This window comes from Urocitellus parryii, chromosome 9 (assembly GCF_045843805.1).
Source record: "Urocitellus parryii isolate mUroPar1 chromosome 9, mUroPar1.hap1, whole genome shotgun sequence".
NCBI lineage: Eukaryota > Metazoa > Chordata > Mammalia > Rodentia > Sciuridae > Urocitellus > Urocitellus parryii.
Window position 1 is genome coordinate 45,607,265 of NC_135539.1, and position 14,642 is coordinate 45,621,906.

A 14,642-nucleotide genomic window follows, 5' to 3' on the forward strand; every position below is an offset into this window, starting at 1 on the left:
AGTAATGGAAATCCCCCAATGATATGTACCCCTCAAATTTTTCAAATATTTTTAAATTAGCCTTAGGGAGATGATGTTGAACAAAATTTTCTTAAATCAAAGAGCTCTTATATAAAGACTGCTGGGGTTGGACTGTGTTATCTTATGCTATTGACAGCAGTGATCCCCCATAAGTGTTTACATGAATGCTAACTTCATCATGTTTCAGTAATATTTCCATATAATACAGGGTTTTGTGTTCCAAGTCACTGGAGGCAAATGTGGAGATTAAGGATCATTCTAACAAAGAAGTCCTGGTTCAGAGTTTAAATAGGTAGGGTCATGAAGTAGGAATATTCCAAGTCATGTCTCAGCATTTATTATTTTTCTGTGTGGATGTGATTGCTTGGTTCAATCATAGTTAACAATTATATCATTTAACTTAATGGGTTGATATATTTATAAATAAATTGGTTTACCAATCTTTACCTAACTGACTTTTCTGAAATTCTAGATTCAAAGAATAGCTGACAACCCAAGTTAGGACTTGCTCTTTTATGAATACTTCAATATTGGAACCTGAGGAAAAACACAGCTTGATTCATATTTGCAATTCTTATATACTTCAGAATAGGGAATAATTTATTCCATAGCTTTACTTTTTCTTCTAGCGTGTTTTCATAACATCCCTTAAATCTCTAATTAACCTGGTGAACTGAAGCAGTAACATCCATATTGTTAAAAGAACACTTTAATTCTTAGGGAAATGACTTGTTTAAAAACAATACGAGATTGCTTAAAAGCTGGCACTTCTTCTAAGTTCAGGGTACTTTCCAGGAGGTCATGGAGAGCAAGACTTCATTGAAAGTACCAGTATCATGTGCCAAACATTAAGGTCTTTGATTTACATCTACCTCACTTTCCCTTTTTCTCCCTTCATTACTATCTTAAACAAAATTTTGTTTTAGAAAATTGAAGTGGGTGATAAAGTTCTGTTAATAGATCTGAGTATGTGACCCCGTCTTAAGAATTTGATAAATTTGCTAAATGTTTTCCAGATCAGTATTAAAATAGTAATTGTATTTATTACTTTTTTATACATGTAAGTAAAAAAAATAGTTCTTGAATATGAAACAAAGAACTGTGAAAAGTTTCAAAATAAATACCCACATAAGACCCTTATCATGAATTACTCTTTTATAATAACTTTTATTGTGTGTGTGTGTGTGTGTGTGTGTGTGTGTGTGTGTAGAAGGAGCCATGTGCTGCTGAGAAGAAATTATATTTGCTTTTTAATGGATGAAATAGTCTATATATGTCTGTTAAGTCAAAATTATTGATTGTATTATTTAGTTCTCTAGTTTTCTTATTTAGTTTTTGTTTGGAAGATCTGTCCAGTAGTGAGAGAGGTGTGTTAAAGACACCCAATATTATTGTATTCATGTTCAAAACACTAGAAAAACTAGAGATAATAGGAACATACCGCAACATTGTAAAAGGTATATGCTAAACCCAAGACCAGCATCATTCTAAATGGAGAAAAATTGGAAGCATTCCAGCTAAAACCTGGAAAAAGACAAGGAAGTCCTCTTTCACGAGTTCTATTCAACATCATCCTTGAAACTCTATCCAGAGCAATTATACAAAAGAAAGAAAATAAAGGAATGCAAATAGGTGAAGAAGAACTCAAAATATCACTGTTTGCTGATGACATGATTCCATATCTAGAATATCCAAAAAATTCAACCAGAAAACTTCTAGAACTAATAAGTGAATTCAGCAAAGTAGCAGGATATAAAATCAACACCCATAAAACAAATGCATTCCTACACATCAACGATGAATCCACTGAAAGAGAAATTAGGAAAACTACTCTATTCACAATAGCCTCAAAAAATGGGAATCAATCTAACAAAAGAGGTGAAAAACCTCTACAGTGAAAACTACAGAACACTAAAGAAAGAAATTGAAGAAAACCTCAGAAGATGGAAACATATCCCATGCTCCTTGATAGGAAGAATTGATATTGTCAAATGGCCATACTACCAAGTTTGTACTAAATTGTACAGTTTAATGCAATTCCTATTAAATCACAATGACATTCTTCATAGAAGTAGAAAAAGCAATCATGAAATTTATTTGGAAAAATAAGAGACACAGAAAAATACAAGACACAGAAGTAGAAAAAGCAATAATGTAATTTATTTGGAAAAATAATAAGACACAGAAAAATAACAGACATATATATAATATTTCATCCTTAGCAAGAAAAGTAAAGCAGGAGGCATAACAATACCAGACTTTACCCTACAGAGCTATAGTAACAAAAATAGCATGTTATTGGTACCAAAATAAAGTTGTAGACTAATGGTAGAGGATAGAGGGCACAGAGACAAACCCACATAAATATGGTTAGCTCATACTAGACAAGGGTGCCAAAAACATTCACTGAAGAAAAGATACCCTATTCAACAAATGGTGCTCACAAAACTGGAAATCCATATGTAGCAAAATGAAATCAACCTCTATCTCTCATCATGCACAAAAATTAACTCAAAGTAGATCAAATACTTAGTCACTAGAACAGAGACCCTGCACCTAATAGAAGAAAATTATGATTATTGAACACTTAGATGTCTCCTATAAAATGTGACTTTTCAAGCCTCTTGCCTGCTTTTCTTTTGGAGTCTCTCTAAACATTTCATTGTTTATTTGATTATATGTGAGAAAATGAATTTCTTTGACTCTGTGACTTCTCCTTGTCCCTTTATTGGTATCATTTGATGAATACAATTTTTATTAATATTGAATAATTTATGAAATTTTGAAAAGTATTGTTTTGTGTAAGTTTGGAAAGAAATAGCTCTCTTTTATATTTGTTGTTACTTGTTCCCCTTCCTTTGTGATTCTAGGAATAGAAGCCAGGGTGTCCTATCAGTGAATTGCATCCTCAGCCCTATGAAAATTTTTGTTTTGCCTCAGGATGTTGCTCAGTTGCTGGGGCTGGCCTCACAATTGTGATCCTCCTCACAATTGTGATCCTGCCTTAGCCTCCAGAGAACCTGATATTGCAGGTGTGCACCGAGACATGCACCCTAGCCTACCCTTTCTTACACTGACTTTCCAATGCTTTACATTCTCATTTTATTTCAGAACTTATTGCATTTGAAAATAAGTTCTTATGTGGTGTGAGTGAAGGGTACAATAGCATTTTTATTTTCACACAGGTGTTTCATTATTTCATTTTGGGAGAACAATAATGCTATTTTTTTCTAATTCTCTTTACTTATTGATTTTTCTAATGTCAAACTATCCTTGCATCTCTGGAAGAATGGTCACTTGGACGTGGTGTATTCTCTTCTTAATGTGCTTTTGAATGCATTTTGCATCCAAAATATTATGGATTTTTGCATTTATATTTTCATCAGGGATTTGCATCTGTTGTTGTCTTTCCTTGGTGCATCTGTTGGGTTTGGGTATGAGGGCTATGGAATGATCCCTTTGATTTCATAGAAAAATTTGAGAAAGACCAATGTTATTACTATTTTAAATTTTTGGGAGAATTCATCTGAGAATCCATTGATCCTGTCTTTTCTTTGTTTGTAGGCTTTTAAATATAATTTCCAGCTCATTAGTTGATATTGGACTGTTTAGGTTTTCTGCCTTTCTCTGGTTCAACATGGTCAGGTCATATGTGTCAAGAAATTTGTTAATGTTTTCTAGATTTTCCAGTTTGGTAAAGTCAACATTTTCACAGTATTTACTAATGATCCTTTGGATTTCAAAAGTGTCTATGCTAATATCCCCTTTCTCATCTCTGCCTTTGTGGATTTGATCTTCTCTCTTTCCTTTAGTTAGTTTGGCTATGTGTTTTCCAATCCTTATTATTTCAAATATCAAATTACCTGGTGGTTGTTTTTGTTTGTTTTGTTTAGTTTTTTTTCTTGTTGTTGTTTGTTTGTTTCTTTGTATTTTTTCTCAATTTTACTCATTTTTGCTCTTCCCCTTCCTCCCGTGTTCTACTGGTTTGGGAGCTAGTTGGTTGTTCTTATCCTAAGGTTTTGAGATGTACAGTATAATTTCACTTATTTGAAGCTATTATTTTTTAAATGTAGGTATTCAATGGTAAACATTTTCCACTAATTGTTTTCATACTGTCTTAGATGTACTGATTAGTTTTATATTTGCTCTTATTTGTTTAAAGAATATCTTTATTCTACTATTGTTTATTTGAAAGAATATTCTTCAAAATACATATGTTCATGTGGTTTTAATTATTTTTTTGCTGTTGAATTCTAGTTTAATTTCAGTATGGTCTGATGGGATGTGTGAGATTATATTGCCTTTTTCTATTAGCTAGGACTTATTTTGTGAGATATGAATGAAAGTTTGTTTGATACAGGAATCTTGTCTGGGAATTGTGTTCTTTAAGTCTCAAAATGTCTCATTACAGGCCCTCCTTCATTTTAGAGTTTAAATTGAGAAGTCAGAAGGGAGCCTTGTTGGCTTGCCTATAAATATGACCTGGTGTCATAATTTTTTTTTCTCTGAGGATTGGATCCAGGGGAAGTTACTCACTGAGCCACATTTCCAGCACTTCTTAGTTTGGTCTCACTAAGTTGCTTAGGACCTCGCTAAATTGCTGAGGCTGGTCTGGAACTTGCAATCCTCCTGCCTCAGCCTTCCAATTTTCTAAGATTAAAGGTATGTGACACCACATTTGGCAGGATATCCTAGTTTAGAAGAAATTTTTGAAGTATTTTCTTTCTACTGGTGATAGTTGGGGGAGTTTTTTAATTGCTGACTTAAATTTTATGATTTCTTAGGGAAAATATTAATGAGGAGAATGAAAGGAATATAGTTGAAGAGATTCTGCACAATCTACTTTTCTATCAAAAGGAGGTGAGTACAGCAATAGAGAAAATGAATTCTCAGGTATTTTCTCTATTCCTCTTCAAATATTTGAAAGTATGTATTTGTATGAATAGGTATTTTGAAATCTCAGCATATTTGTCATGCAAAGTATAAAAGAGAAGAGTTTTACTATATGTATGTATGTATTCCATATTTTAATATAATTGTGAGATCAAGTGTGTTGGGGAGTAGTGGTGGCATTTTCTAAATAAAATTGGAATTACCAATGAGAAGTCCTCTCCAGTGATATTGCTTATTAAATTATTTGACCTTCTATTCATCATGGAATGTTTTAATTTCATACTCAATTGTGTAGGATCATTTGGGTGGGTGGATATAATAAGCTTGGTTGGCACCTTATTTTTTTTTTTCAGGACATGGGAGATATGTTTGAAGCCCTTTTGTTTTTTAATGTCACCACTGAGAAATTAGTTGAAATTCTAATTGGCAACCTGAAAATATACCTTCATGTTTTTTCTTCCAGGTTTTCAAACTTCAATCTTCATTGCGTATGCTAGACGTTTTCATTATAATGCATTTTAGAGAACATCTTTTTTGCTCTTGTCTTTTTGAGGTTCTAAGACACCTTTTTGAGTGTCTTGAATAGAGATTTACAACTAATCTCTAAGGTTTAGAAAATTTTCTGTTAAAAACCTTGTGCATTTCTTTAGTTTGTTCTTAGGTGCCTTTGTCTACATTAAGCATTCTTAGATGTGTTCTCTTAATGTTATCCTGAATTTCTATAATATTATGTGCATGGTATCTTAATGTCTTTTCTTTGTTGAAAATGTTACCTTGAACATTGTAATCTTTCTCTTCAAGGCTTGAGAATGTGTCTACTGTGTGGATTAATCTTCCTTCCCTAAGATCTCTGTTTTCTTCTTTCATAGACTCGCTCTCTTTCTCTATTTATTGAAATAATATTTCTCTTTCCATATTTTTCCCTCTAGTTCATCCCTTACTTCTTATAGTTCATTGATCATTGTAAATATAAATTTTTTTAATTTCTTCTTCAACATTTCATGTCAGTGAGAACAGTTGTTGAAATTTGTGGGCTGTTTGGAGTGGCTTGCTCCCTTTTCCTATTGGTTGTATGTCTACCCATGTGCTGGGATGATTATCCTTGTAATTTTATGCAAAGGATTATTTAGTGAGTTTTTTTTTTTTTATCTTAAGTTCACTGGATAGGGCAAATATCCAGGTATTGTTCTTCCATACTGTGTATTCACTTAGCTGTTCCCAGTATGAGCACTAGTTAGAGATTAGATACTAAACTCTTGCTACTGCAATCACATCAAAACAAAGCAATCTATCAGCAAAACATGGGGTGGAGTGTGGCATGTAGAAGATGCCTACCTTAGTTCCTTTCATCCAGGTACATAATTGTAGTAATATTTTGCTCTGTACGTCCAGTGCTGTCAAATCCAGTTTGGGCTACCCATGCCTGTTTTGTTGTTTTGGGGGTGGGTATGGTGGTCTTTGAGGCATTTCACACTCTTTGCTGTGGTGCTACATGTCTTCTGGTGGGTGCATAAGGATCTGTTGCTCTCAGGCCACAGGACAGTGGGCAACTATTAGGGAACACTGGATAGTAGCTAAAATATGTGGTGTTCACCTTTATAAGTCATTTTGTGGCTTTTAATAGCACAATGTATGCCCCAGGTTCTATGCTGGCTGCTTGGTGTCATCCTCAAGAGCTGTCTTCTGTGAGTCTGAATGAAAGTTGAGTTAACTAGTCCCTCTGGGACTTAGAACTTTGTATTCTCCTCATGCTGGTGAGGCACAAGTACTACCTGCCAGGTTGCTATGGTTTTCTCACCAGCTTTTTTGTTGTTGTTCAGTCCAGGGGCCTGAATTGTAGCAAGAGTACCTCAGAGTATGTTATACTGCATCTTCTGGTTGCTTCTTTTGGGAGCAGAAACACAGGATGCAGGAGTCATGGCTGTTACTGATGGTTGTAGAATGCTGAACACACACTCCTCTGCACAGGGTCTTCTTTCAAATGGCATAGAACTTTGTGGCTGTCTTCAAGTGTGGAACCTATGATTGAAGACTGTTCATGTGGGATTTTTGGCACAGTGGGCTCCATTCTGGCTGATGTGCAACACAGAGGTACCATTCCTGAGTCTGGGGTGGAGCATCAGTTTGTCTACATGTGTCTGAGCTCCTGTTGTTGCTGGTGGTGAGTTTTTGAAGCCAAGTCTCCTCTGCTGGAACTTCTGTAGAGTGGTTCAAATTGCTTGCTGGCTTTCTGCCTCTGTGCACCCTCTGGCTGAGGGATCTCCGTGGGCTGTGGGTGTCATAGAAGCCTAGACCTTGGCTAGGGCATCTCTCCAGGGATTTTCAAGTACCATATTTGGGGGTAGATGCCAGTTGATCCACATACACTGAGCTGCTGCAGTCTGTGGAGAGTTCTGGGTTGGGGTTAGTAATACTTTGGTTTTACTTCTTGAGATTTATTGGTCTTTATAAGGAAATCAGTGCCTTCACCAATATGTTGGAATGTGGAACTCATATAATTTCTTCTAGAAGTTGCAAAGTTTCTGTCCTTGATCCACTTTAAGTTGAATTTTGTGTAGGATAAAAGATCTAATTTCATTTTTTTGAGTGGACAAATACAGTATAATCATTACAATGGAATACTACATAATCCCACAAGTGAGCAACCACTTGATATGTCAACATCAATAAGTCTACAAGCATTATTGAGGGAAAAAATAAAAGTTCTAAAGCTATGAAGAGAATAATATAAACATATATAAAGAATAATTTTATCTCTAAAACATCCAAATGTATATAATTTAGAATTACATGCTTTTATACTATATATGAAAAAACATATATGTTAATATGCAAAATATATATGAAAACATAGAGTAGGTAAATTAACACAAGTTTAGTAATAGTCATTAAGTCTGTGTTGGGAAGAAGGGAATGCACCCACAGTGGGTACAAAATGGATGTGAAAATTTTTTAAACCAGTTCAATAGAAGGTGCACAGAAGGACTCTTTTTGTTGTCATTATTATTTAACTGTTCATGAGATATACTCACTTCTGTATATCTTAATTAGAAATGTAAAACAATAGGAAAATGGGTGCTCACTCAAGAAAAGATATCATATTGCTTTTCACCCAGATAAATATATATAAATGAGCAATAGCACAATTCCCAATCCCCCAAAGGTAGAATAAGATAAATACAGTTATACTCAAAATTACTAATAATAACATGAATAATTAATATTTGAAATGTGATACACAAAAATATTCTAAGTAAGAGTCCCTTCACCCAATGCATATTCTGTTGTATCCTAATTAATGGCTTTAACTGAATAAATTGAGATATTAATTAAGAGAACCCATCAACTCAAATGTCCATTGTCTTTGCCTTAAAGCTTTATTTCTCATAATAGAATATTTTGATGGGTACGTTATGGTCTTTGAAATGTAACCTCTTTTTGAGGTTTGATTTACATATAATAAATCTTCATATTCTAAGTACAATTCAGAGTTTTGCAAGATATATATGCCATGTAATTGTCACCTCAAAACATACAACATTCTCCTCATTTCTCACAGTTTTCATCTTTTATTTGCATCAATTCCCAGATTTCCTTTGAGTCCCAGGCCAGCCTTGCTTTTTCTTTTTACAAATATAGTTTTTCTTGTTCAAGAACGTATTAACAAGTCATAAAGTATATATGCTCTGTATCTGATTTCTTTTGTTTGGATAATTTTTAAGAGTCGTCAGTGTTATTGCAGTTATCAGTGGTTATTTTTTTTTCCTTACTGTTCATAATTTGCTTATATGGATAAACCAAAATTTGGTTATTCTTATATTTATGGACATTTGAACTATTTTCAGTTTGTGCTCTGATGAAGAAAGCCACAAACATTTGCATACCAGTTTCTGTATCCATAAATGTTTTCAGATCCCTGGGGTAAATGCCTTGGGTAGCTGCATATTTAACTGTGTGTGAGTGTCTACATTCTAAAATGGTTGCAATATTTTACATTTTCATGAGCAATAGTAGGAATTCTATTGGCTCTACATTTTTTTCTATACTTGATACTGTCTTTTAAATTTTAGTCATTCTCCTTATAATTTTAATTTGCATTTCCCTAATGATTACTAATGCAATTATATTTTCAATAGCCATTTGTGTGTATGTGACTGTCTATTCAAATTCTTTGCCTTTCTTTGTTGGGTTGTCTTATTAAAAGTTATTTTTCTTGATATGACTCCATTGTCAGACATAGGCTACATAAGGATTGTCTCCTATTCTGGTCTTATTTTTTCTTTTCATTATACTGTGTCCCAAAGAAAGTTTTTCATTTGTTGTTTTTAGATATACATGACAATAGAGTATATTTTAACATATTGTACATACATGGAATACAGCCCATTTGAATTAGATCCCATTATTGTGGTTGTACATAATGTGGAGTTACACTGCTCATGTATCCATTTATGAGCAAAAGAAAGTTCTCTTTGATTCACTCTACTGTCTTTCCTGTTTGCAACCCCTGCCCTTCCCTTTATTTTCCATGTCTAATCTAATGAACTTCTATTCTTTCCCTCCCTACCCTGCCTTGTTGTGGGTTAGCATCCGCATATCAGGGAGAACACTCAACCTTTGGCAAAGCAACATAGTATAAGGGGGCAGCATGTTCTGGAGGCCCAGACAGCATAGGCCAGGTGGATCAGGGTCTGGCACTGGATTCTGTGGGCCTGCAGCAAATCTGTGTGCTGCATCAGTGGTCTGATGGCAAGGCTGGGTTTCAGCAAGCTGGTTTGTGAGTGGATGGCTGAGGGGTAATATATGAAATGTTTGAGCACAGTCATAAGGAGGCAACTTCTCACAAGCTGCAATAAGATGATCAGTTATAGCATTGCCTATTGTTGAGGGGCCTGGAAGTTTGGAATGAATTCTGATGTGTCCAATTAAACAAGGATGGTGACTCACTTGAATTGTTTTTTATAATTTATTGAATAAATAAAATCGCTCTTCTGATGACATATATCCAATGGTGGCTGATTCAATATGCATAGTGACTTCCACTTTATAGGTACTATCACTGTAGATATTAACTGGCTTATTAGCAAAATGAAGTAAAGCCCAAATGAAAGCTATAAGGTCTGCTTATTGAGCAGAAGTATAAGGAGTCTGCACCAGTTTAGTATGAACAAGGCTATATTAATCAGCCTTAACTGAATTGAAGCCATCAGTAATACTCTGACTGACTCAGCCATCAGCTGATTGCCTACAACTTGGGGGAAATTAGATGAGGTTATAGTAGAAAATTGAATATGATTATAATGAGGATAATAATTTTCTATTTGTCCAGGAAAATTATCAACAGCTACCTGTCAACCATGCAAAGATTGACAAAGCCAGTTTTGTTGTTGAACTGAAAAAGGTACCACAATAAAAGAAGACTCAGTTCCCACCAATTGTATGACTCAAATTCTGCCTTTAATAATAAGCTGAGTGACAAAAATCATGAAATGTATTAAAAATATTGGAGAATTTTCTCTAATTCCTTTTCTTCTTTCTCAGCTTCTTGTTCACAGTAGAGATTGGGATCAACACATCTGGTTTGAGCTTTAGTCATTTAAACTTGGTTCCAGATCCTCCATAGTGATGATGAACAGCATGCTCAGGAACCCAGATAGGATGAGGTGCGCCTTCTGGAAAGACACAAACATAGCTTTTACCCCATATTATTGCTGATGTGGTCCATTACATTGTCCTGTTTGTAACTCCACCAGATTGGGAGGATTATAAGGAATATCTGGTGATCAATATGATATTGATCACAAAACTGTCAAAAAGAAGTGATAATGTCCAGGATAGCTGGATATTATCAGTTTTAATTTGTAGAATGTGGCCCAGCACTGCAAAAGCAGCTAAGCAATGATAAGTGACTTGATGAGTATTTTTTCATGTTCAAGCAGTGGCAAAAATGAAATGAGAATAAGTATCAATAAAAACATGAATATAGCAAATTCAGGGATGTGAGTTGAATCCACCTACCACAACTGCTTTGGCCAAAACCACAGGGATTAACCTCAGTAGGTAAAACTGGAGTGTGTATTACACAATGAGAACATTGACAAACAATTTTGCAAGCTTGTTCTTAGGTGATATGAAATGCCTTGCATAAGCTGAGAGCATTCTGATGGTGATTAGGAGGATCTGTGGTTCTCCACCACTCAATTTTATCTTGGTTTTTCCTGTGAATGACTGTCACACAGATGCCTATTTTCATGGGAAGTAAATCATCATTCTGAAGTTCATAATACCAAAGTGCATAAGTGACTCTCGTATTCATTATGCCATTTTCTCTTGAAATCCATACAGAAATTGAGAGCACTCTGTGTAGCCTTCCTCTATCTCCTCAGACATATGTACATCAGTCTGCATGTCACTGTATGTCATGGTAAACACAGCTGCTCCTGACTACCAAAAACTTACACACTTAGACTTCGTTACATGAGGCAGTACAATGCAATGGGTTCTATCCATCACTGTCAGCAGCATTTATATTCACCCCAAACTGCACCAGGAACTTAATGATTTCTATGTGACCTGCACACACAGAATTGTGGAGAGTTGTGATGCCTTCATCATTGGGCAGGCTTGGGTCATCAACCTTATAAATAATTCTCTGCATGAGGTCAAACTCTCCTGCCAAAGATAAATCTAGGAGTAATGCAAGAACACTGAATTTCACCCTCATTCCAGTTTTCACCCTCTGAGCCAGTTTTAAGCAAGTTTGTACTTCTGCCAGGAGCCAGGGAGTCCTGCCCAGTGGTCTCAGGTAGGCACATGCTCATAGTGTCTTCTTCAGCACTTCAGACTACCCACATGGGTAGTGTAGAGGTGGGTATGGGGGGCAGTCCTCCAGATACACTGCAAGCAAATGGGGAGCCTCTGGGATTGGTTCCTCTGCATTGTTCTGGATGTTTGGGCTGTTGCCTTGGACTCCTTTAGGTACATAATCAAGGCTAGGAGAAGGTGCTGGCATGTCAGTGTCCTGTGAACTGGCACTCCCCACATTCTCTGGGGACAGTGACTCAGGAACTAAAGAGACCACCTCCTTCTCTGGCTCCATATATAAATATGGATTCAGAATTCATGTGGAGCCTTCTGAGTCATCGAGTTTGATGACTTAGATGGGTATGATGGGACATAGATGGTCTCCATTGCAGCTATTGTGGGCTCTGATACAAATTTTCTAAATATTCGGTCCATTAGGACCCTCTGGCTCTGTAATAGAGCTACATTTCTTTAGTGGTCTGGTGCATTAGACACTTTATTTCATAAGGTTTCTAAGTCAGCATCACTATGGTTTTGGTAATGATTAGATGAGAAAGGCAATAATTTGATTAGGCTGAGTGGTCAAGGAATTCTTTTATTTTCATGGTCCTCATGAACTGAAGAAACAGGTTCTGTTTCAGGTTCTGAACTGCCATGCTTGCCCTGGCTGTTGGAGTTCTCTGGGTGCTGCTGTGAATTTAGGAAGTAGCAATCACAGGCTTATCATATACACTTGCAAAATGTGAGTCTGGTATGTGTCTTAGTGCACTCTGCACAATCTGCTGGACATTTTTTTCTGAAACCTGATGCTGTGTATACATGGAATATATAGAGCTAGATGGCATTGTCTGAGTTTTTCTGAAGCCTGGACCAACAGCAAGCATCTTTGAATGACAGTGAGGTAAACGACCAGACTACAGCAGCAGGTAAACTTTCTTGCTTAGACCCTGGAGAAAGGGTTTCATCTTGGCCAACTGAAGGTATGCTGGGAGGTAGCAGCACCTTTGGCTGCTGCCCTGCTGGTTTGGGATTATTTCCAATGGTTGTAACAGCTGTTAGCAACAGCTGAGGATTTTCATTTGGGCTTAATGTCAGAAGGTGATTGATAGACTTGTCCAAAATAAGACAAATTAACTTGTTTTGGTTTTCTGGGGACAGGAGGTGGTACTTTAACCAATTTGTATTTGCAGCCTTAGCATCCCACAAGACATCTTTACTGCTCTGGGTTTTCCTGAGTGTACCAAAGGAAGGCTGTGCAGCACACTCGTCCACTGGGTCGAACATCAAAAATGGAGGCATGTTCTTCTCTTTCTCCCTCAGTGGAACTATCCCATCATCAGGTTGGTCCAGAGCATTCCCAGTAATTTGGGGTACAGAAGAGCCTTGACTTAGGAAAAGATCTGCATTTGAAGGGCTCTAATCAGGGCCAGTTGAATGGATGTTAGAACCTTTAGTTTGTGCCATGCACTTAGATGTCATATTGGGCCACGTTTATATCTTTATTGGCTGCTCTGAAATCTGCATGGCCAAGGAACCATCAGGCAGAGCTGGCTTCACTAGCAGTTCAGGCCTCCATGGCATCCTTAGAATGGTAGAGTACTGGATAGATGGATCTACTGCAGCCACATGGCTTAGGGCTGACACCGCTTGCTGAGGAAGATTTCCCTTATATGAAACTAGAAGATCTTCACTTTGCTGCAGTGCTGCCTTCTTTCTTCACAGTGAGTTCCTCAGCTCATAATTTGCTTTCCTATGACAGCCCTTTTTGAATTGCATTTACTCAAACACTCCGTCTGTTGTTGCAGCTTGGCATTCTGCTCTTGATTCAAATTCTTAACTGCACTTCCTTGTAGAGGTGATCCAGCTCAGCCACAGCTGACTGGTTGTTATTGCCATTCTTGAGTATCTCTACCTTCCTTGTAAGTTCTTCTACTTTTTACACTGCTAGAACGAGCACCCTTTGTTTTTGCTGGAACACACTGTTCATCTTTTCAATTTCCTCTTCAAGTATCCCCTTGCTTAGCCTCTTCTCTTCCACATGACCTTTAAGTACACTCACATTTTTTTTTAGCTTGGCTTCCTGATTCTCAGATACTTCTTTTACACTATTAAGCTTCTCCTGCTCCAAACTTGTTTTTGTTGACACTAATCTTGTTGTTTTAAAAACTTCAAATGCTGTTGCTTTGTACCCAGCATTTTATGCTGGGCTTCAATCCATTGCTGCTGGTGAGATGCTATTATTTTTTAATTTCAGAAAGCACCAGATTTATTTTAGGACTATTAATGCCAATCTCCTTTATTTCACATTCAGCAGGTATTTTTACATCAATTCTCTTGGGACTTTGATCCTGAAACCTTAGTCCATTCACAATGTCCCTGCCAGAGGGCATTCATGAGGAAAGAAGAAACAAACATCACTTCTCTGACTTCCAAATCATTAAAGAATGTCAAACATTCTCTCATTATGAGCAACTGGACATGCAGAGGCACACCATACTTCAGCCAAACATCAGTCACTCTTGCCAGCCTCTGTGCACAGATCTAACACATCTCTGCATATTGTCTCTGGTATAACTGGAACTTCTGTGCAGTGCTGGTCATTGTTACTAAGGTACACTCTTAGAAATATCAGCATCATTTTGGATCTGAATTGCATCAAAGCAGGTGGTGAGACAGTGCTCCCAGCAGAGCCAAAGCCCCCTGGATGTCCAGGGTGCACTGATCAGAGCTAAGCAGAGGGCTAGGCTGCCCATGATGTGGTGGACCTGTTGTGAGGCAGGGTGGGTGACTCCTATGTTGTTGGAATGCCAATGAACCATGGGCCCATCCCCTGCTGGCCTGGGACTGGGCTTTATCTCCTCCATGCTTATGGAGGCCCGGGCTCACCCATCAGTTCCAAAAACAATTATTGCCAAGCCTGGTCT

General features: G+C 36.8%; 1 pseudogene; it reads right to left on the reverse strand.

Moving 5' to 3' along the window:
* Positions 1 to 11,035: 11,035 nt before the first annotated feature.
* LOC144256988 (apoptosis-stimulating of p53 protein 2 pseudogene) lies at positions 11,036 to 14,374 on the reverse strand (annotated as a pseudogene).
* Positions 14,375 to 14,642: the final 268 nt, after the last annotated feature.